At 48.6% G+C, this 21,894-nt stretch overlaps 1 protein-coding gene across 4 annotated transcripts in view; it reads right to left on the bottom strand.

Moving 5' to 3' along the window:
• The window catches only part of Luzp1 (leucine zipper protein 1), an 81,220-nt gene extending 70,970 nt beyond the window's left edge, over positions 1-10,250 (bottom strand). The window contains exon 1 of one of the 4 annotated variants that reach the window (XM_076565437.1): positions 9,914-10,250. The gene's annotated coding sequence lies outside the window, so the exon portion shown is untranslated. Of the gene's footprint in view, positions 1-4,783; positions 5,764-9,913 lie in introns of those variants that run through there. The other 3 variants (XM_006980840.4, XM_015999259.3, XM_076565436.1) reach the window with 3 other exon arrangements.
• Between the last annotated feature and the right edge of the window lie 11,644 nt (positions 10,251-21,894).

The following is a 21,894-nucleotide window of genomic DNA, read 5'->3' as shown; positions in this document are numbered from 1 at the left end:
TTCCAGGACATCCAGAGTTAGAGGGTGAAACCTTGCCTGGAGGGGGTGGGGACCGACAGGATAAAAATAATTGCTGCTGGATACCAGAGTTCAGATCCCAGCACTAACTTAAAAAGGTTTCACAAATGCCTGTAACTCCAGCTCCAAGAGACCAATACCTTCTTTTGGCCTTTGTACAATTCATATGGACACACACACAATTTTCTTTCTTAAACACATACAAAAATAAATCTTTAAAAAGAGAAGTGGAAGGTCAGCCTGGTTGACAGAGTAAGTTTAAGTTTAAAGCCAGGCAACTTAAACACTGTCTCAAAATACAAGGTGATGTCATGTTCAATCCCTAGTACCACAAACACAACAAAAAAAAGGTATGGTAGGTTTTTAAAGTTTTATGCAAGTTTTTAATAACACACACTTAAAATATGACTTGGTCAGGGCATGGTGGTACATGTCTATAGTTCTATAATTCTAGTACTCAGGCAACTAAAGCAGGATAGTAATGAGTTCAAGGCCAGTCTGGGATACATAGCAAGTTCAAGGCCAGTCTGGTCTGCAAAGCAGAGAGGGAGCTTGGCAGAGCACTTACCTAGCATATTCAAGGCCCTGAGCTCAATCCCCTGCAACACATACACTAAGTATTTCCTCAGCTACACAGTGAGTCTGAGGCCTGGGCTATATGAGACCGTCTGAAAACTCAGATAAATAAAACTGTCCAGTTTAAAACAGAAAGAGAGGGGCAAAGGCCAAGTATGAAGTTCTTAAATAACAAACTAAGTGATGGAAACTTTGGATCACATATAAAGGAGAGGAGTGGCCCAAACAGTAAATGAATACAAAATACTATACTTAAAAAGAATAAATGCTGAGTATGGGAAGGGAAATGTGCAATAAAAGATGAACATTCTTTAGCACTGAGGAGGCATCTCTAGGAACTAAGAGAATAGACGAGAACAACAGCAGCATGCCCACTACATTGCAGCTCAAATTTTGACATGGTGTGTTCAAGTTTATTCTTTTAAGATATCCCCCCCTATACCAGAGTGTAATGAATAAAGCTTCAACCTGCCTGACCTCAAATATCTAGTCTGCCCCTCACAGGGTCTGGCAGTCACTGCTCTTGAGCTCAGCTCCCTCATGTATAAAATGAGGATAATAACTACTTCACAACTATGAAGTAAGCTACTATAATTTTCTCCCTACAGTCACCCAAAATGTTGAGTAGTCTGGAGGGTATTTTAATTTAATTATTATTTCCTAATAGTATATATAGAGAGGGTCAACAGTTGATATTAACAAAAGTTTCTATTCTCAGAGAAATTCGCAGGTGAGAATGGAAAATTGTACAACAGAAACAAAATGAGAGAGAGAGAGAGAGAGAAAAAAAGGAAAATAATGAAGTAGAAATGTGGTTTCTTCTAGATTCTAGAAGCTCTGCAAGGAAGGTTTTGGCATTTCCTAATACAGAGAGACTTAAACTAAAGCAACCTGAGTCAATTCAGTAACTTAAGGAAGTATAAGGAAAAAAAATCAGCAGACATCTTCCTAGCAAGCCATAGTTTTCTACCCAATATATCATCCCCTTTGTGTAAGGTTAGCTAAAATAAATCAGAGATCAGCATTAAGGATAAATTGGTTACAGGTGGGAAGGTGAGACTTTCAACCATTCCACAGCATCCCTACACTCAAGCATTATGTGAACATGTTACGTTAACTATAACATTTTAAGCATTTATTATGTATACAAGCTACACTTCAAAGAGTTTTACTCTTAATAAAACTTTAAATAGTATTAATTTTAGCAAAAATATATCCTTGGGCCTAGAAGTAACTAAAATCTACTTCCTCTCTTATGTGCACCATTAAATATTTAAGATTTCCTTATTTCCTACCAAGTTGGCATACAGACTCTCTAGTATTCATTCTGATCTCATAGTATAAAATCTAAGCACAGAAACCTCCTAATCTTCCTTGGGATCAATCAGTTATCAATTCCTTAAAGAAAAGTTTAAAAGAATAAAGGTAGTAGTGACTTCACAATTATACAACACTATACCTTTGTCAAAGTTCAAACTATATACCTAACATCGGTCAATTATATCACATATAAATTATATATCAACAATATATAATATACTCATTCAGCAAATAAATTTACTCTGAGTGTCTATTATGTGCATCAAATTTTATAACAAATCCTTCAAGTTGGATTATCTGAGTCCTACAAGTAGCATGCTTTACTTAGTTGGTACTGTCCCAAAACTATTTGGGACATGAAAATCTTTCAATTTCTGGATCCTGAAGTCACCTTAATGGTGTAGCCTCTACTGCAGAATCATTACACCTTTCCACCAGCTTCTGTTATATAGATGAAATGTATAACCAACTTAGGCAATCACTGTTTTAATACAAATGTTTCCAACATAAGCAAAGCATTAAGTACCTACTGTATACAGTACATATTTTTATGTAGCCTTTGTATCAACACCTCCAGAGCATACTGACATCACTCTAGGGTCCAACTGTGACCCAATGGGCTGACTCAAAGATCTAGAAATTAACTTTCTTGTTTCCCAAGGCAGCATACAATTGGAAGTAAGTGTGGAACAAATAGACTTGATTTCAAATTCCAGAGCCACTTCTTACTGGTTATATGCATGAGCTTGGAACAGTCAGGTGTACATTCTGATCTTCACTTTTTTCAACTAGTACTTCACAGACTTATTGGGACTATATAATCTACTCGCCACCTAGCAATATTATTGAGTAGCAACTCAACATTATTTGTTCCCTTTCTTGATCTTCAGGCTTAAAAAAAAACCATGAGGGCTAATTAACAATCCATGTTATAGGATCTAGATAGAGGGGAAACCGTTTAAGAGCCCTTCTTGCTCTTCCAGTAGACCAAAGTTCAGCTTCCAGCACACATGTCAGGCGGCTCGGAACCATAACTGCCTATAACTCCAACTCCAGGGGGACCTGGCCTTAGAGAGCACCTGAACTCATGTGAACATTCCCATACACAGGCACACAAAAATAAATAAATCTTTTAAAAATCCTTGTTACTAATGAATGGTCAGCTGTGAACCTACACTTCCTGCCTTCATAGTCCAATCCATCCCTTACCCATCCCACTATTTCTAGTTTTTCAAACTTTAGTTGCTATGTTTAGAAAAGTGATTTAATTTTAGAAACCTGGAAAATTCTTCTGAGTAAATTGAGCAAAACCTTAATCTGCCCCAAGGGGAAATTCTGTGCAAAACAATTATTTCTAACAAGAGAAGAATTTTCTATGGGGGTTACAGAATTTAACCACAGAAATGCCACCAAAGCTGCACACAAGTGACAGAAGGCAATCTGGAACATACTGCACAGATTTTCCAAAAGGAAATATCCTCCCCTCATCCGGGGTTGCTAAATCTTCCTAGGTGATCTGAATTCTTCCCGGCCCTGTCACTAGTCCAGATCTTTAAGCCAGAACCACAGCAGTTGGTAAAACGAAATACCCTGAACAAACCCCACTTCTCAAAAAATACCCCCCAAACGGCAGTGAGATCCAGGGAGTATTTTCTCCTCAATGGACAGAAAAGCCACCACGAGGCGCTCAGAAGCACAATCCTTTCCCCCCAAGGTCATTCCAGTCAGTGAAGGTGCGACTGAGAATCTGCAAGCTCCCCGGTAAAGAACACTGCGGAGATTTTTTTTTTTTTTTTTTTTTTTTTGGAGGTGTGTGAAGGGGGATGGGGGGTTGCCTGCTCTCTTCCCCTCTCCCACCCCGAAGTGTGAGCACCCGCCTCGGCATTTCCGAAACAAGCCACAACAAGCTCTGCAGTGTTAGGAAAGGGGCTGACGCGATGAAGAAACAGATGCTCCAAAGCAAGATGGGTCTTTCTGGGGCGGCGGAGGCTCCTGCGAGGTAATTAGCAGAAACCGCAGGCACCTCGGAGAGGTCCCCACCGGGCTCCGGAACCCCCCAGCCCCGCCGTGCCGGGCCCGGGACGCCGGCTTCCCCCTCGCTCGTCGCCTCGCCAGCCGCAGGCCAAAAGCGGCTCCCGAAACCGCACTTCATTCCTGCGCTTCGGGAAGCCATGGCTCCCTTCCCCGCCGGGCCGCGCGCGCGGGGCGGGGTGCGCGCTGCGGAAAGTTCACCGCGGCGGCGGCGGGAGGGGGCCGGCGGCTGCCCGAGTGCCCCTGCAGATTCCACCATTAATTAGTCCTCGGGACTGTCGACTGGCAACTTAAACAAAGCGAATGCCTCGAATTCCTTCCCGGGCCGCGGCGGTCTGGCCGCGAGACGGAGCAGCGCGCCGGCGGGAGCCGCGCGGGCCGCAGCCCGGGCCGACAGCTGCGGACGCCCCGGGGCCGCCGCGGGCCTCCCTCCGCGTCCCCCGCGCGCCGCGTCCCGCACACCGGCCGCGGCCCTTCCTGTCCGCTCACTTCCTTCCTCCCCGCCCGCCGCCCCGCGGAGCCCGGCTAGGACCCCGACGCCTCCCGGGCCGCCGCCGCCGCCGCGGCCGCGCTCGCCCTCACCCGGCGTCTCCTCAGTCTCCTCAGAAACGTCCCTCCCCCTCCTCCTCCGGAAAAAAAAAAATCTCTGAGTCTCTCCCTCCAACTCCGGCCACACTCTCCCGGGCTGGCCCACCGGAGACCTCCCCTTCCCGGCTCCGCTTCCAGAAGCCGCGCGCACTCCCTGCCGCCCCGGGACACCCCGGCCGAGCCCCCCCCTCCGGCACACAAGCCGAGCCCTCCGGCCGCCCGCCGGGCCGCGCTCCCGCCGCCGCCTCACCTCTGCCGCTCCGGCCCGCGGTCCCGCCGCCGAAGGATCCGGCGCTCCGCTCCCAGCAGCCGGCGCCTGCTCAGGCTCCCCCAGACTGACAATGAGGGGCGGGGCCTCGTGTGGCGTCAGCGTTCCGGGGGCGGGCCCGAGTCGAGGCCACGCCCCCTAGGCCTTTCTTTTGCCCTCCCACTTCCAAACCCAGGGTTTGAACCCAGCCAAGTTTTCATGGCCTTCCTAGCTAGGTGCTGGGCTCCGGGGGTAACCTGACTTGGAAGGCAAGACTGCATTCAAAAGGGATGCCTCTCAGAGACGTTGGGAGGGTGCAGTGAGATCATCCGTGCACAGCGATTAGCCCAGGGCCCGAAATGGAGTCATCGCTCAACAAACACCACTGTTGCTTAGAGAGAGTGGAGAAGGAACTGGGCGTGGCTCGGAGGTCATGAGTTCTAGTCCCACTAACTCCACGTTCATTCCTCTTGTGCTGCCAGGAAAGTCCTTTCCTATCTATATCCCCTACTTTCAAACAGGAATCGGCAGGGGCCAGATAGTCTCAAATAGTTCCACCAACGCCTTCTATGTGCAAAGTACTAGGGGCCCAGAGAAAGGCGAAAGGACTTTGCAGGTAGCCCAGGACCCACACCCAGCAGAGTACAGGCCACAGTCAGAGACATTTCTCTGTGAATGCCCTCCCACGCGCTGGCACCCAGCAGCCTGCACAAGCCGGGACACAGATGGGCTAAAGGCTGCTTCCTCTCTGACTGCACAGTATGGTTGGTCTCTGGAGACGCCTCTTGTGTAAGCTCTTTATTGCCTATGGAACAAAGGCCAAATCCGTGGCCTGGTATGCTCACTTCCTACCTTCATACACACACTCTCTAAAGTTTACCCGAACTTCCCTCGGCACACCCACTGCTTTCCCACACCTGGCCTTTTGCTCATGCTCTGTCCTTGTCCCCTCTCATCTCATGTGCGTGTCCTCCTAGTTTCCCCTAGGCAAAGCCAAGCCTCTAGGCTCTCAGTACCTGATGACATTGACTTGAGCTCTCACAGGGCCATGGACACATCATAACTTGTATCCGGTTGACCTCCAGCTGGGTGTGGTGGTGGCACATGCCTACAATCCCAACACTCAGGAGGCACGTGCATCACCAGTTTGAGACCAGCTGGCTAAGACTAAGGGAACATGCCTTTTAAAAAATAATGCCAGGCATGGCCATGCACACCGGTAGACAAATGCTGAAGAGGACGGGCCAGCCTGGACTACCCTTTTGGGGCTGGGGACAGAGCTCAGTTGGTAGAGTATTTGTCTAGTATGCACAATGCTCTGGCTTTAAGCACCAGCACTGCATCAACTGATGTGGTAGCACAGTCCTGTAATTCCAGCACTCAGGAGGTAGAGACAGGAAAATCAGAAATTCAAATGCAAAGCCAGGCAGAGTAGCTGGCACACGCCTTAAATTCCAGCACTCGGGAGACAGAGGCAAGTGGATCTCTGTGAGTTTGAGGCTAGCCTCATCTATATAGTGAGAGGACAGCCAGAGCTGCATAGTGAAACCCTGTCTAAAAAAAATTGTCCAGTGGTTAGAGCATTTTGCAGAGGATCCAGGTTCAGTTCCCAGCACCACCCACATGGCAGCTCACAACAATCTGTAACTCCAGTTCCAGGGGATCTAATGCCCTTTTCTGGCCTTGGCAGACACCAAGCACATACAAGCATGTAAGCAAAACACTCATCCACATAAAAAAATTAATAAATAAAAATAAAATTTTGGGGTTTTGTTTGTTTGTTTGTTTGTTTGTTTGAGACAGGATTTCTCTGTGTAGCCCTGGCTGTCCTGGAACTTGATCTGTAGACCAGGCTGGCCTTGAACTCAGATCTGCCTCTGCCTCTAGAGTGCTGGGATTTAAAATAATAAAATTTTTTAAAAGAAAATTAAGGTCATCCTCAGCAACACAGTGAGTTTGATGTCATTCTGGGCTACATAACACCCTGACTTTAAATAAATAAAATTTCCGTTTGTTTCTTAGTTATTTCTGGGCATGAGAACCCACACATGTTTGTGGAACTCAACTTGTGATGCCACAAACCCATTTCCCAATTCATAGGTGTTCACTAAGCCTCAGTCCCTTCATCTGTGAAATGAGAATAGTCATACGGTCCTTGTGTTATTTGTTTAATCTTGATTTGGCAGACTAGCTCAGTGGTAGAGCACTGGTCTAGCAAGCGAGAAATCCTGGGTTCAGTTCCCAGCAACAAAAGAGTAATTAATTAATTAAATGTGATAAAGTTAAGCAGAGTGATACATGCCCGTAATTTCAACACTTAGGAAGGACTGTGAGTTTGTGTCTGTCTCGGGTCACACAGTGAGATGCTGCTTCAAAAATAAGTAAGCAAAATAAATATGATATTTTATAGAAAGCACCAGGCACAAACAGTGTGGTTATCATTCTTATTTTCAAAATTACCACCATCAGTGATATTTCTAACATCACATAGAATTCTTGTGATGATGCACCCAGTCACCAGGATGGTGACTATAATCCCAGGAGTTCAAGGCCAGATTGGGCCATAAGACATTGTTAAGATCCTGTCAAAAAAAAGGGGGGGGGAGAAAAGAGAAAAAAAATCCACCCAGTCATTTCATAGGGGAAGACCTCAAGGGTTAGACATAAGGAAGAGGTTTACTGAAATTACCCACTGGAACAGGAACCAGTCCCCAGTCTCCAGACCCCAGGTGGATTCTGCAGGCCCCAGGGCATCGGTCTTGGCACACCTCCCAGCTGACAGCTGCAAGTGCTCTCTGCAGGTTCTTGCAGCAGAGTGACCTGTGTCTGCTCTGTGCCTCCTCACAGAGAGATGGATATGTGCTAGGCTGCCCTTGGCTGCCCCATGGTCTTCCCAAAGAACCACAGCAAGGCACTGGGCATTTCCAGAACACCAGCCGGTGGGAAGAGGGGGAGGGCTTTGGACTTCTGATTAATTTCCTGTGTTGCAGATAGGCAAATAGTTGTCCTGAAACGCCTGGGCTAGTCCCCAAGGGCCCCTAAAAATTGTGGTTTATTTTTAGAACTAGGAGCTTCAAGAATGCTACTTCCCATGAAAACTAAGCATGATCACAGGATTGCTTCAGATACAAAGGGCCTTTCCTAAGTCCCTCTATCTGCTAAAATGCTAGCTTAAGATACTGCTAACATTCAGCAGGGAGAACCAAGCAGTACAGGGAAGGGTCTGCAGGCCTCTGAAGTGTGCATGGCCCCATCAATCACTAACTCATTCAAGGCAAAAGCTTTGGAACAGGACAGACAGTTCAGGAGTTAAAGTACTCCACCAGTTATCAGTTATGAAACCTCAGACTTTCAAATCTCTGCACCTCAGTTTCTCATCTCCAAAATGAGATGGCTGTTGTGGATTGAATGAAATAGTGTGTGGAAGAACTCAGTTAAAACCTTGGCACTCAGTTAGAGGAAGAGAGAGAGAGAGAGAGAGAGAGAGAGAGAGAGAGAGAGAGAGAGAGAGAACGAGAACTCAGGAGTGTTAGTGCTAAGCAAGTGTTCTACTATTGAACTACATCCCTAATCTGCTGCTACTGTTTCACATTCTTCCTCCCAATAAGTCTCCCATGTATTGGCCTCCGGGCTGGAAGGACTCAACAACAGTCCTGCCCTCCAGGAGCCCTTAGTAAAAGGAACAGGGTGGGTTTGCCTGAATAGACAGGGGCAAGCGTCTGCTGAGTGTTCTTAACTGCAAATGGCGAGTCACAGAAGCACAGGCGTACTCGAGGCCTGTGCTTTGTAGTATGTGCTTAGTCTATGTATAGGGAAAATCCAGAGGCAAGAGGAAAACGTGAAGAGGGCCTCCACCTTTTTTTTTTTTCATTACTTTTGTTTTTTCTGTGTGTGTATATATAGGAACTTTAAAAAAAACTGACAAAATGCTAAAAGGGAGGCAAGTGGATGAAAATACAGCTGCAAACACATCCTCCGAGGGGCTCTGTGCCAGCTGTGACTAGTGCCATAGAAAGTCTCAAAGGTAGCTGGGTGTGGTATCACATGCCTAGAATCCCAGCACTCCAGAGGCAGAGGCAGGAGGATCAACTCAAGGCCAGCCTGGGCTACATAAGACCCCTTTTCTAAAATAAAAAAAATAAAAGGTTCTACAAATCCCATCTCATTTTCTGTAGGGTCTTAGTAAATGTTTCTAAAGATAGAATTCTTTGCCCAAGACTCAGGATACCAGCAACCATATATTCATTCATTCAAAGTAAGAGCTTTATCCCAGAGAAACACTGAGAGTTGAATTTTAGGAGCTGGGGCTACAACTCCATATGCACATCCATGCTGAGCCTTCGAAAGGCCTGGGATTTGACGCATAACAGGCATGCAAGTGTTTGGGGCCCGGTGTGCATGGTTAGGGGAGGGCACAAATCCTCAGCTATACCATTTACCAACTTCAGTCCACCAGTTCAAATACTAGTCTCTTCTGGAATCATCCTCACAGACACAGCCAGGAAAGAGCTGGGCATCCAGTATCCCAGACACACTGACACATAAAAATTAGCCCTCACACCGTGGGATGTGTCCCTTCCTCCCTCCCAAAGAAGAACAAGCTGTCAGCTCTTGTGTCTTGTGTGCCTAAACTTGCACTTTCATTTTCCCCCAATGATACCTTCCTGCAATTTAATTTGTTTTTTACAAGCAGCACGTATTACTTTGTCATCAGAAAATAAGGCAGTAAAAGCATATATAAAAAGAATGCTAGGCAAGCTAGGGTTGGCTCACCTTTGTTGGTTTGCAAACAGTAAATTATAACGCAATAATGAACGAGGCCGGGAGCAAAGTCTCATAGGAATCATGGAAAGTGAGAGTCGGGAGGAACAAAATCACCCTCCACCTGGCTGCCGGCCTTCAAATCGAGTGGTTTTATGTCCCTCGTGTTCCCGGGCTCCCAGCACTACAACCATTTCACTCATTCATTCTACAAGCACCTATGGCCTCTTTGGAATAAACTAAGAGTCATGATGAGCGATGAGTGCGCTGCACCAGCTATTTCATAAGGTTATAGGACGTCTTTATTGCTCTTTCTAAATTAGGAAAACAGGGTTTAGAGGTAAAGCAAGTCAGACAGGCAAGGTCACTTACCTAAAATCACACATTTACTTGGACCTAAACCAAGAGAGGTGCAAAATCAACCGCTGGGTCCTGGAGGCTGACGACATAGTCAATGGCAGATGGCTTGTCTAGTGGGCACAAGGTTTAGGAATCCATCCTCAGCACAGCTCTCCGCCTCCACACGGGAGGAGAGCTTGAAAAAGTCACTAAATTCCTCATCGATTCCCCCACCTCCTTAGGATAAAAACACACAATGACACCTTATGCAAATTTAGTACTTTGTATGTTGTAGTGGAAAAGAAATCCATTATCCCAGCCCTCTAGGGACTGGGTGTCACTCATCTCTGGCTCTCCTCCTTGCTCTCCTCCATCAGTGTTTATCTCCAGGGCTGTTTAACCCGTTAGCACATACTTAGGACCATCCTCCTTGCACAAACCCGCTTCATTCTCCTCCCTAACCCAGTCTGGGACCTCCTTGAAGACAGGAACGATGCTGATTCATTCCTGGTGCTTTTCTACCCTTAATGCAGCATCTGGCACGCATCTCTCATTCCTTCACTCCTTTATTTATTTCACAACAAATGGCTGTGTATTTAATGTGTCAGTGCTACACAGTCTGCCCGTTAGCAAAGGTTCCTATCTTCCTTAACTTTGGGACTTCTGAGGTGGAGAGATAGGGCATCGAATACAATTGTTTAATGATATTAGCATTAAGTGTCACGAGGAATCAGGCCATGGGCTATGAGGGATACCGAGTAGGGACCTAACGGAGTCTCGGGGACTTGGAAGACTCCTTTAAGAGGACATGGCTTGGAAGCGCAGAGAAGTTCACACAGCTGGTAAGGGGGAAAGCTGGGACTTAAGCCCGAGAATGACCGATTCCAATGACCATGCTATACTAGAAAAGCACCGCCCTTTTATGTCCTCCATCTTTTTCTTCCTTGTAATTGGTGAAAAGGAATCGCGGTCTGCCCATCACAGTAGCCTCTAGGTCCGGAACTGTTTTTGAGGTCTTCACCATCAAGAAACTAAATCTCCGGGAGCCAAGAACAAAGTTAAGGCTCAAAAAGACACCCGGGGTTCTAACGCCAGCGAGTCGAGCAATTTCCTAGCGGTGCTGTGGACCACTCACCTACACACCCTCAGCACGTCGCCCCCTCCAAGAGAGCTCTGGCCAGGAGCCCTCCCTCCCTGCGCCCCGGCAGGCGCAGTGGCGCCCGCAGGATCCCGGCCACGCGGCTGCCGCACTGGCGCAGGGCTGGGGCTGCGGCAGGGGCGCGCAGCGGCGGTGACAGCTCGCTGCAGCCTGGGACGCCGCGATGCTGCAGCTCCGGCTTTTCCCACCCACGGGCAGGGCGTTCCCGCCAGCCGGCTTCCTGCAGCCGAAGGCCGGGGCGGAGGGCCCCGGGGCTTGGCAGGCCGGGTTCCTGGCTTTCTCTGCGTTTCCTGAGCCGGACGACCGGGGGATGGGACCCGCGGCGCAAAGCTCCTTCCCCGGAACGCGGCCAGGAAGCCGCGTCCTTGTGAACTCCGGGTTCTCCTCTGCCGGGAACGCGCGGGGAGGGGGCGTTGGTGTGTGGTGACAGTCCTTGCACCGGGACGGGAGGCCACACACTTATCCCAGGGAGGCAGAGCCCACAGTGCGGCCAGATTCCAAGCCCCTGATGTCAGCCTGTTAACTCCATCTTTCGGATGAGAACGCTGAGGCTGACAAATGAGGGGCAAGAGCCAGGTTGCACATGAAGATCAGTGAACAACTTATAGGATGCCATTCTAACTCAAGTCGTCCTGCTTATCACAATAGACTTTACCCACTGGGCCAGGAATCTGACAACCAGAGATCATGTGGGTTCTTCATCACACAGCTATGTAACTCAGCTAGGAATTTGACTCCAGGCTCCAGACCTCAGGCCATTCCATTCATTACACTGCCTCCTAGCTCTAGTTCTGTAACCCGGAAGACTAGGACCTTATCTCTTTTCTTTTGAGTCCTCCAAATGCCCACAGAACGCGGCACAAAGCAGTTAACTCAAAAAAGACTATGAGACCCAGCACCCAAGCTAAAACTTGGGGCATCAGCCTGACTCTTTCCACAACCTTAAAAACTAGTGAAAATTCAATCTCTCTTGGATTTTTTCCAATCATAATGTTCTCCATATTTCCTTCTCTTGTGGACAAAAGCCTGGTTTAAACTGCAAATGTAAAGCCAGTAGATGGCTTGTCCTTAAAATGTCTGCCACAAAATCATAAGGACCTGACTTTCTCACCCCAGCACCCACAAAAAAAGCTGGGTGTGGTTGGGCATAGTGGCATATGCCTTGAGTTCGAGGCCAGCCTGGTGTACAGTTCCAGGACAGCCAGGGCTACACTGAAAAAAACCTGTCTCAAACAACAACAATAAAAAGCTGGGTGTGACTGTCCAAGCCTGTAATGATATCACTGGGAGGCAGAGACAAACAGGTTCCTGAGGCTCATTGGCTGGTCAGCCTAACTAAACCCATGAGCTTCAGTTCATTGAGAGACCCTCTCTCTAAACATATAGGTGGTGAGTGACTGAGGAGGGATGTCGACTTCTGACCTCCATGTGTATGTGCACACAACAAACACAACTTTTTAAAAAATGCAAATGTTCTGTGTGTGTCAGAGGGGCTGCAATGCACACACGCTGTGGAGGACAGAGGCCAGCATCCTCAACTGCTCTCCTCATTATTTTTTCCTTAAGACTCGTTTGTTTTTTAAGTCTCTCTCTCTCTCTCTCTCTCTCTCTCTCTCTCTCTCTCTCTCTCTCTCTCTCTCTCTCAATCTGTGTGTGTGTGTGTGTGTGTGTGTGTGTGTGTGTGTGTGTGTGTGTGTACCTGAGTGCATGTGTCTTTGGAAGCCAAGAGAAGGTGTCAGAGTCCCTGGAATTCTAGTTACAGATTTTTGTAAGCTGCTGTGTGAGTGTTGGGAACTGAATCTAGGTCCTCTTCAAGAGCAGCCAATGCTCTAACCACTGAACCAACTCTCCAAGCTCACCCCCTCATCCTTTTGAGACAGGCTCTTTCACTGACCCTAAAGCTCCCTGAATCAGATAAGCTGGCCAGCCAATGAGCTGCAAAGATCCATTTCCCAGGACCAAGACCACACTGACACAAACACTTGACCTCCCCAGCCAGCTCCTCAGCCCTAAATGCTCATTTTTACCCAGGGTTCCTCACAAGCAAGGCCAGCCCATTTTCCTTTTTCCCTTTTCTTTTTTTTTTTTCCCCCAGTTTTTCAAGATGGTTTTGGTGCCTGTCCTGGATCTCGTTCTGTAGCCCAGGCTGCCCTCGAACTCACAGAGATCCACCTGGCTCTGCCTCCCGAGTGCTGGGATTAAAGGCGTGCGCCATCACCGCCCGGGTCCCGTTTTCCTTCTTGAGGCCAGTCTTCCTCCATATATACATGAACTGGACCTGCGTCAGCTATTCGCTAAAGATGCTTCCTCTCCGTGTTTAGAGCGGTTTCGGAGAAAAGCAGCCCAGACTACATTTTTCCAGCCCTTCTTGCAATTACTATGCGACTCCTTCCTACCAAGGGGACAGTGGCGAGGATGACGGGGCACCACATCCGGGCCAACGTGGTTAAGAAGTATGCATGTGCTCTCCCATCTGCCAATCGGATGCCAACACCAGGGTGACCTTGGAAGCCACATATGGAACGTGGCAGAGCCTGAGTCAATCTGGGTTTTACTCCATCCCTCCAGTGGGCAGGGAATACATTGGAAGAGTTTCATTTTTTTTTTAACCTTTTCAAATATGTGTATACATTTTGTGTGTGTGCATGTGTGCGCGTGCATGTGTGTGTGTGCATGTGTGCGCGTGCATGTGTGTGTGTGCATGTGTGTGTATGTGTGTGTGTGTGTATTTGTGAGGTGTGTTCACGTGTGTGCAGGCACAGGTGAGTATGGAAGTGCATGTACGGGTGTTCGTATAGAGTCCTAAGGCTCTATATGGTGATATTTTATTTGTACTGAAATGTGATTTTGTTTGTATGTTAATAAATAAGCATAGCAGAAGCTGGGCGGCGGCGGTGGCGCACGCCTTTAATCCCAGCACTTGGGAGGCAGAGCCAGGCAGATCTCTGTGAGTTCGAGGATCCAGCCGGCATGGAGACACACGCAGTTACATCTATAGTCCTGTATCTCTCCTCATCACTCCCCACCCTAAGTGTTGAGGCAGGGTCCCCCACCGAACCCAGGGCTTGCTGGGTTTGCTACACTGGCTCTCTGGCTTGCTCTGGCGATTCCAACCCCACTTCCATGCCCTGGGATTCTAGGTGGGCGGAGTTTGGGAAGGACCTAAACTCAGGCATGTGACGCTCACTTTACCCACTGGGCCACTGGAAGAGCGTCCCTTTAGTTAGGCACTAAGGATGTCGGGGCTGGTCTGTATCTCTCTATCATAATTTCACGAACACAGAGTCAACCTGGTTTCACTGTTCTAGCCAGCGGACGCTGCTCGGAGACACTCACCCTTGCAGACTGTGACCAGCTGGCTCGGCTGCTCAGAAGGTCTCTATTCATCTCATAAATGTCTTATGTCCTGCCGATTCCAAAAAGGGTTTGGAGGTGGTTTCCACTGTGGCCTAAAGACCATTTGATCAATAATTAAAGAGTAGGAATCAAGGAGTAATGAAAGCCTGGGCAGAAGGCCAGAGGAGAAGGAAGGAAGAAACATGAAAGTCTGATTACAGCAGCAAGGTGATGGAAAGTTTTCTAAGGACAGAGACTGCGGGAGAACCCAAACCGTGGCTCTGAGTTTCCTGGCAGTCAAAGCAAAGAAGGAAACAGGATGTGTTTCCAGTTGTATAGGAAGGTAGTAAACGTGATTAGGTGCACAGACCCTGGAGACAATGTTATGTTAATTAACAACTTTTTTCCCTGGTGCCGAAGACTGACTTTAGAGCTTTCTGCCTACCAGACAAGTTCCCTATCACTAAGCTATGTTATTTTGAAACCCAATTCTCCTTACTTGTCACATGACTCTAAGTCATTCTTGAACTTCTCTGTTCTTTGGGGTCATTTGGGAAGATTAAACAAGCAAAGCAAGTGATGTGAGGCTCTTACAGCAGCCTGGCATGAGGAAAATCGTATAGGAGACTTCACTTTCCGGTTGGTAACACGCATCTAACACGCGCATGTGAGGCTCTGGACTCTGTTTCCAGGACTCCCCTCCCTCCCTGGAGACGTTTTGCTTTGGGATGACTGGAAGCATCCAGGCCAGTGATTGGGGAGAAGCTCATGTTTCCCCGTACTAAATTCTCCCTGGCAGACGTCACACAAACAGTGGTTAGTGCTGCCAAGCCGACGACTGCTGTGCCTTGTGTTAAGTGTGTCCCTTGGTGGCTTTTGGCCCAGTTCTACTTACTGGATAATTCTAGGTGCTGGGGAAACTCCTATCCACAGGCCAAGTAAATGTCGATCCCTATGTTAACTTTTTCCAGCCTTGGTTTTCCCACCCATACAATGGGTGAATAGGAAGTAGGACCTACCTACCTACCTCACACAGCAGCCATAATGAACACCTGGAAGAGTGTACATAAAGGGCTGGGTGTAACTCAGCGGTAAAGCACTTACCTAACATGTATGAGGCCTCAGGCTCAATATTCCAGCAGAACAGAGAAAAAGAAAAAAAATAATAATGTAGGGGCTGGAGAGATGGCTCAGCAGTTAAGAGCGCTTGGCGGGTGAGCATAAGAACCTGAGTTCAGAACCCAGCACTCATATTTAAAAAAAAAAATAGCTGAGGTTTTCTGTTTGCCAGACTAGCTCCAGGTTCAGTGAGAGACCCAGTCTCAAGGAAGCAAGGCAGAGGAGACTGATAGAGCAGCTCTGTCAGTCCTCTGTGCAAAGTACAGACATGTACATCCTCGCACACAGGCGCGCACGCGCACACACACAGACACACGGACACACGGACACACAACTTACACACACACACACACACAAAGGAAAAAGGAAAAAGGAGGGATCTAGACAAGACGTTGACTGCAGTAATTGGGGTTTGAGGCGACCTTCCCTGCACACATACAAAACAAGAAAGAGAACACCAAAATGGAACAGAGGTCCTCTCCTTGAAACCTGGCCCAGGAAAGTCATTCTGCATGTTTAACCAAGGGAACAGACACAGCGCCTTCCTCCGGAAGGTGGCCCTGGACTGACCAGCTCTGGTTCCTTGCCTTTGGCTAGAATTCCCTTGGCCCTAATTCCATGGTGTGGTGTCAGCCTGGGGCTGACCTGGTTTGAAACCCACCCTGGCTTGAAGAGGCACTCCCAGAGTGCCCACCTACATAGCCAGACTCTCTGAGTGATAGACAACTTGAAAGACCCCCTTCTTGGGTCTTCTCTGACCCCTTCCCCCAGAACTGTGCTGCGCTCTACACACACCACCTTGTCCAGCCCCTAAAACAGCCTGAAAGGTCGATCCTATCCGCAATCACATTGTATTTATTGTATTTTATTTATTGTTATTGCTGTGTGTGCATGTTGTGGGGGGGTGCTGAACGTGTGTGAAGCTTAGGGAACAACTTCGTGGAGCTGGTTCTCTGCACTTGTAGGTGGGTTCTGAGGAGCTAACCCAGGTCATCAGGTACCCGCTGAGCCTTCTCCATAGCCACATGTTACAGATGCAGGAGCTGAGGTGTGGATTACCAAAGCAGCTTGGCTGTGGTAACCCAGCCAATAATTAGCAGAGTTGGCACCTGAAAGAGATGCTTACCACAGGTATGTGTCCTAACAGACTGCCCTGCCTCTGCCCTCCCACCCACCCACCCCCCATGATTTGGTTTTGCTCTTTAGCCGATCTTTCTTCCTAGATAGCTACTGCTATCAAGGATCTTCTAGGATATACCAGGGGGAGCAGCGATCTCCTTAGGCCAAGGAAGCCCCCAACCCTGTGAGAACAGTCACCTGACCAAGACAACAGTTTCACTGAGGTGTCTAGGGGCCTGTGGGAAGGTCTTGGGGGGATGGAGGGAAATCAGCCCCAGCCGTCATCTCCCCCGTCCAGCCTGCAGCTCTTCGCTCAGCTTCGTGGTTGGCGTCTCTGTCTCCGGACTTTTCCTCCTCCCTCCTTATGTCCACACAGCTCAGCACCGACCCCACCATGCCATCCTCTTCCGAGTAATCTTCAATAGCGCCATGTTCCTCCCAGGATCAAGTTCAGAGCAGATAGCTTGCTTGAGTCCACAAGGCCCAGCCTGCTTCTCACCCAATCCTCCCTTTCTTCTAGTCCTGCTCCCCTCCTCCCCCTCCCCGACCCGTTCAAAGCTCCCGGCCTTCCAGCCTTTGAACTTACAGTCCCCTGTGTGGTGTGAGATGAACAGAAGTCTGATTGGACTGCAGGGTCTGAGCTGAGCTGTGGAGCGGTCAGACTCATTAGTGGCCCCTAGAGTGATGGTGATAGAGACTTCTGCCCTCTGGTAGAGCTTCTCTCGTGGTGGCCACCAACCACCTAAGAAAAGCACCAACAACCAGCCTCCATCTCCGAGCAGAGCCCAGGAAATAAGAACCTCATCTTGCGGCCGGACGGTGGTGGCGCACGCCTTTAATCCCAGCACTTGCACTCGGGAGACAGAGCCAGGAGGATCTCTGTGAGTTCGAGGCCAGCCTGGGCTACCAAGTGAGTCCCAGGAAAGGCGCAAAGCTACACAGAGAAACCCTGTCTCGAAAAACCAAAAAAAAAAAAAAAAAGAACCTCATCTTGCATACCGTTTGGTGTGCTGATAGCACGACCCTCTGAACCAGATGCCGAGAAGGTCCCCAGCGGCAAAGTTTTCCCACCCCGTTCGCCGGAGTCTGTCTCCCAGCTTTTACCATCGCCTTCTGCTACCTCCGTGGTCAGGCCAAATTTGCCTCTGCGAGTGTCTACCCAGCGTACAGTGACCTTAGTGCGGTCCCAGAACAGGCAAAGGCTTGCACCTGCTTGTTGGAGAAAATTTGTGCCGGAGGAAGGCGGTCGCCCACCCTTCTTTCTGCACTTTTCCCTGATGCCTCTGCGCCACCTGGTGGACAGATAGGGAACAAACCAGGATTTCGGAGGAGGCCCATGCCATTCTCAAAACTTCATGAGGGCAAGATGTTCCGAACTGGGTTCTATCCTCTGATGGGATCTCAGATCTGTACCAGCCCCTCTAGGCACTAAATTCCTCTTTCAGAAAAAGGGCAAGAAGGGAATGGGTCCCTCCAGCTCCGACACAACCAAGGCCCATGTCTAAAGTTACTCTGTCTGGTGCTGGAGGAACAGCTCAGTGGTTAAGAGGACTGGCTGCTTCTCCAGAGGACCAGGGTTTGATTCCCAGCACCTACATGGACCAGGGGACTCGATTCCTCTTCTGGCCTCCTCAGTCACTGTGTATACGGGCAAAACATCCATATACATTTTTAAAAGAATCTTTAAAAACAAATTAAAAGCAAAGCCCAATGTGGTAGCACGTATCTTTAATCCAGCACTCAGGAGGCAGAGACAGGCAGAACTCCATGAGTTTGAGGCCAGCCTCATCTACACAGCAAGTTCCAAGCCAGCCAGGAGTGCATAGTGAGACCCTGTTTTAAGACAACAAGGACAAATAGTCACAAAATCAAAGCATTTGATCCCAGCCTGTTCTTAAAAGGAAGTTTGTAGCCGGGCGGTGGTGGCACACACCTTTAATCCCAGCACTCAGGAGGCAGAGCCAGGTGGTTCTCTGTGAGTTCGAAGCCAGCCTGGGCTACAGAGTGAGTTCCAGGAAAGGCGCAAAGCTACACCGAGGAACCCTGTCTCAAAAAACCAAAAAAAAAAGGAAACAAAACAAAACTAGGTTTGTACCCTTGCCCAGTTCCTTCTCTGCTTTAAGTCTGTTTCTTAAGCCCACAATTGGCACAATATGGTGATATAACATGGTGACTGTTGCTAGGGAGAAATGATATAGACGGGCTGTGGTGGTGCACACCTTTAATCCCAGCACTCACAGAGGCAGAGGCAGGCGGATCTCTGAGTTTGAGGCCAGTCTGGTCTACAGAGCTAATTCCAGGACATTCAGGGGTACACAGAGAAACCCTGTCTCAAAAGGGAAAAAAAAAAAGAAAAAGAAAAAGAAATGATATAAGGTCTTTGAAGACTACTAGTGTAAACCACAGTGCCTGGCTAGTACTGGGTTAAGGGTGTGGTTGGGGGTGAGCACCCAACCCCTGAATCTGTTCAAGGGTACTTGGAGGGCACACCAAGGTGTTGAGTAAGTGAACTGTCCAAGTGTGGTTCAGGAAAGCAGGGCTCCCAGCACTCAGGAGGTAGAGGTAGGAGGATCTCTGTAAATTTGAGACCAACCTGGTCTACATAGTGAGTTCCAGGACAGGCAGGGCTACATAGTAGAGAGATCCTGTCTCAAAAAACAAAACCAAACCCAGAGTGGTTCAAGGAGTGGGATAAACTGGGAGCTAGTGATGCTGTTCTTAGGCCATCTCACCTAGATATGAATACAAGCCTCAGTCTACCTGTCTGCAAAATGGGGATGATGTGGTTTCCTCTTCACCGAGTTGGTGGTGGTCATCGAGGTAAAGCATCCCAAGCTCATGAGCTGCCTCTGTGACCTGGGTGACCTGACTGAAGGTGACCCATGTGATCTTTAAAATCCTCTTTCTCTAGGTCTGGGATCCCTGCTTCGGCCGTTGAAAACAAAATATGGGATTAGCAAAGCAAATAAATGTGCCACCCATCCTAAGGCCCTTCAATAGAGGACTGCTTGCCATCAGGTGCTTACCAGAGACTGGAAAGAAGGCACTGTCCCCTCCCGTCCCTCCCAGCCCTGACTCTGGTGACAGGAAGCTGTCTGGAAGGGCACCTGAGGGCATGGAGGGGGTGGGGCACAAGATAGGCCGGTAGAGGACAGGCTGTCTGCCTCTCTAATCTGTTTCATGTACTTTGGTCCCCAGATAGACTCTGAACTCTGTGAGGGATCTGGGGGCCATCTGGGGACAGAAAATAGCCAATCAGAAAAATAAAAAGGATCACAGGTTGCCAACTGGAAGCCCAAGGGCCAGACCTTGTTCTGTAGTTGGAATGGTCACCTGTGTGTGTTTTGGCTTGCCACTTAATTAGTTCCAAATGAGTAAGTGGTAGCCTCGTCCCATTCAGTGATCTCCCCAGTGTCAGGGACAGTCCCAGGTGCCAGCCACCCTGCGGTTGATAGTACGGTCACTCATGTGATATTAAAGAATGAACTGAGTCAAAGAACAAGGGACTGGAACCCCGGGTTACCAAACTTGTGTGTTCCCACCACTGTGTGTGTGTGTGTGTGTGTGTGTGTGTGTGTGTGTGTGTGTGTGTCTATGTATGTGTGTGTGTCTCCAGGTGTTTGTGGGTGAACATACATGTACCTGTGTGTGGAGGACAGAGGTTAACATTGGATGTTGTGCTGTATGATATTTTGTTTGTGTCCTGACAAATAAAGCTTTGCCTGGAGATCAGAGGGCAGAGCTAGCCACTAGTTAGCCATAGCGGCCAGGCAATGGTGGCACACCTTTAGCTCCAGCACTTGGGAGGAGGAAGCAGGAAGATCAGGAGTTCAAGGCCACCCTGAGCTACACAAAATTGAACCAGTCTAAAAGAGAATCACCCTGTGGTGATGGAGCATGCCTTTAATCCCAGCACTAGGGAGGTGGAGACAGGAATATAAGGCGGACGGAGACAGGATCTCGGCTCCATTCGGTTTGAGGATTCATAGACGTAAGAAGTTTCTGGGGCTGCTGCTCTGCTTCTCTGATCTTTCAGCTTTCATCCTTGATATCTGCCTCTGGGTCTTTATTGTTAGGATTAAAGGCGTGAGCCACCACTGCCCGCTGGGTCTTTATTGTTAAGACTAATTAGGATAGCGCTTCCGTGTTGTTACTCAGGATGTCATTCACACGGTTTTTTGAGACTAAGTCTCTCACACTTGTACCTGGGTTAGGTTAGCGGGCTGGTCCTGAGCCCTGGGGGATCTGCCTGTCTCTGCCTCCCCAGTGCTGGGATTACAAACACTCAGATCCTCATGTGTGCACCTCACATCTCCCCAGCTCTACTGCCTTAAATGGCATACACAGTCGTGTGCCATCAGGTCCCTGGCCCATCCTTTGGGGTTTCAGTGCAGACTGGCTTCAATTCTGGCAGTGTGATACAGGGCAAAAGACTTTGTTTCTTGGGGCTTTAGCACTTTATCTCAAGTATAACAACAGGGCTGGCTTCATTGGGCTGAGTGGTTAACGTTTATAAAAACGCTTAAGGCATACCTGGGCACACAGTCAGAGCTCAATAAATGCTAGCTATTATCATTAACCACTCACTGTCTGGCTGTATGCCAGGTACTAAGAGGACAAAGATGGATAAGTGGACCTGCAGGGCTCAGAGTCTGATGGGGATCATAGGGTGAGGGATGTGCGATGGAAGGGGCCTGACCTTGAGAGCAGAGGGCTGAGGTCACCTGTGTCCACAGAGCTCACATATGTGCACTACCTTCAGGATTCACATCCTGGAGGCCAGAAGTCTGTCGCTATTTAAACTGGAGGGGAGGAATGGCTGAGAACGTAGCTGAGTGGGCAATCATTTGTGGGAAGCCCTAGGTTATGGTTCCAGCTCCGGGGGGGGGGGGGGGAGGGGGGAAGGAATAAACAATAAACAAACTGGCCAGGGAAGCCAGGCTGTAATGCTGTGTCCTTGCAGTCCCAGGTACTCAGAAGCCTGAGGCAGGAGTTCAAAGCCGGTCAACCTGGCTAACCTAGAGGGATCAGGCCTTTTGAAAAGGGGGAAAAAAGTAAATAAAGATGTATTTTTAAATTTTTCTTTCTTTTTTTTTTTTTTTTTTGGTTTTTCGAGACAGGGTTTCTCTGTGTAGCTTTGCGCCTTTCCTGGAACTCACTTGGTAGCCCAGGCTGGCCTCGAACTCACAGAGATCCGCCTGCCTCTGCCTCCCAAGCGCTGGGATTAAAGGCGTGCGCCACCACCGCCCGGCTTAAATTTTTCTTTTAGTTTACATATATT

This window comes from Peromyscus maniculatus, chromosome 2, assembly GCF_049852395.1.
Source record: "Peromyscus maniculatus bairdii isolate BWxNUB_F1_BW_parent chromosome 2, HU_Pman_BW_mat_3.1, whole genome shotgun sequence".
In the NCBI taxonomy this organism is placed as follows: Eukaryota; Metazoa; Chordata; class Mammalia; order Rodentia; family Cricetidae; genus Peromyscus; species Peromyscus maniculatus.
Note: the sequence above shows the minus strand (reverse complement) of the source record. Positions and strands in the feature narration are given on the sequence as shown.